This window comes from Grammomys surdaster, unplaced genomic scaffold (assembly GCF_004785775.1).
Source record: "Grammomys surdaster isolate TR1022 unplaced genomic scaffold, NIH_TR_1.0 126660, whole genome shotgun sequence".
NCBI classification, from domain to species: domain Eukaryota; kingdom Metazoa; phylum Chordata; class Mammalia; order Rodentia; family Muridae; genus Grammomys; species Grammomys surdaster.
Window position 1 is genome coordinate 2,172,303 of NW_021621449.1, and position 2,230 is coordinate 2,174,532.

The 2,230-nt window shown below is 43.5% G+C and overlaps 1 pseudogene; it reads left to right on the forward strand.

Moving 5' to 3' along the window:
• On the forward strand, positions 1-1,010 carry LOC114615387 (annotated as a pseudogene).
• Positions 1,011-2,230: the final 1,220 nt, after the last annotated feature.

The window sequence follows — 2,230 nt, forward strand, 5'->3', positions numbered from 1 at the left end:
ATGAAAGGGACCCAGACATTTGATGTTCATAATCAAGAAAAGCAGGATTTCATCCAGCACTTCTCCCAGATTGTCAAGTTGCTGAGGATGAGCTAGGACACCCAGAGACATGGGATGCTATTGCCCTGCTTGCGAGTTCCTAGAGTACAATGCCCACAGAAGGCAAGTATAATCCAGGTTCAACCATGGTACAATCCATTCAGGAGCTGGTGGAGCCAAGGAAACAGGGTGCTGAGTGTCTTCAGTGTTCCATGACAGTGGACTGGTTTGTAGTCATTCTTCTACATGTCAGATGATATTATGGATTCTTTCCTCACTCATCAAGGGCAGATCTGTGGGTATCAGAAGCCAGGCATAGGCTTGGATGCCATCAAGGATGCTCTGCTTCTAGAATCCTCTATTTACTGTCTGCTAAAGTTCTACTGCAGGCAGCAGTCGAACTACCTGAAAGTGCTGAGCTCTTTCTGCAGAGGTCCTATTAGACTGAGATCAGGCAGACTCTGGACCTTATCACAGCACCCCAGAGCCATGTAGATCTTGGTAGATGCACTGAAAGGAGATACAAATCTATTATTAAGGACAAGACAGTTTTCTGCTCTTTCTACCTGCCTATCACAGCTGTCATGGACATAGCATTGATGGGGAGAAGGAACATGCCAATACCCTGAAGATTCTATTGGAGACTGGTGAATTTTTTCAGGTCCAGGATAACTACCTTGATCTCTTTGGAGACTTCAGTGTGACCAGAAAGGTCAACACTGACATCAAGGATAACAAACCTAGCTGGCTCGTGGTTGAGTGTTTGCTATGAGTCACTCCTCAACAGTACCAGATATTAGAGAATGATGGACAGAAAGACCCAGAAAACGTGACCCAGGTGAAAGCACTGTATCAGGCACTGGATCAGCAGACTATGTTCTTCAAGTATGAGGAAGACAGTTACAACCACCTCATGAATGTCATAGAGTAGTGCTCTGTTCCCCTGCCTTCATTTATCTTCTTGGAACTAGGTAACAAGATCTATAAGCAGAGAAAGTGACCTCAAAATTTTAGAGACTAGGAAGGAGGGAATCTCAATAAATTATTATTCAGAAAAAGAGAGAGGGAGGGAGGGAGAAGGAAGGAGAGAGAGAGAGAGAGAGAGAGAGAGAGAGAGAGAGAGAGGGAGAGAGAGATCTGAAGGACCTGATTATCTACCTTTGCAAAAGAAAATCCACAGTTATTAAAGTGACCAGTGATCTGCTATCTGAACACAAACGTGGATCTGGATAATTTGGGAATGGCTGACTAGTTGACAGATATCTAGACGGAAAGGAACAGTTTACTGGGCACATTTTTCTGGGTGATGCCCAAAGGTCCTTAAGACCAGAAAGCAGACACAACAACTAGTCCCTACAGAACTAGCAATGGGTTATGGGTGTCTTATTCTGAGATGTGTGCCATGAAATTTTTATTTTCTTACCAACAGGATCTTTAAAATATTGTAAAATAATTCCAAAGAAATCTCAAGAATGGAGTGGCAATGTCAGTCACTAGATCTGAAAAAGAAAAGAAAAACATCCCAATAAGGCCTTTCTCTAGAGGTTTATTGGCAGTAATTTCTCCCATTATAAGTGAAGGAGAAGAAGCAGGGATACAGCATCCAGGGAGAGTTGAGAGATGCTGTCTGGTGTAAGAAGCGGGTCCCCTGAATCTGCTGTACCTTGGAGGTACCATAGAGGACCCATCTCCCTCCCCTAGACATCAAACACACAGTCTTACCTGAGACACAGTCAAATGAAATCTATCAGATAGGGTGGGAATTTTGTCATAGTGGATTCATGTAGTGCCACCATGCAGGAGGGAAGCAGTGTAGTGCTGAGTTCCACACTGCCATGGGCTTTATCAGCAAGACTGTCTCAAAAAATTTTTAAAGAGAACATTGTATTCATGAGGGGTGAGGTAAAGAAACTGCGACGTGACTGATCCATCGTTATAGGAAGGTTTGCACTGTGCATAAGAGAGAGAAAATATCCAGAGGGTTCTGGAAGAATCCAGTCAGACAGAGTGCAAATCAGACTCGGGATGGACAGGGCTAGGGAAGCAGTAGAGCAGGAAAAAGCAAAGTGGGGAAGAAGAGTAGTTCTGTAGTCCAGCTTGAGCTCAGTTCTGGTTATATGAGCTGCCTGAGACCTGACAAATATAAAGGTTCACAATAAAGCAAACACAAATAAAGTTTAAAGGAATGAAA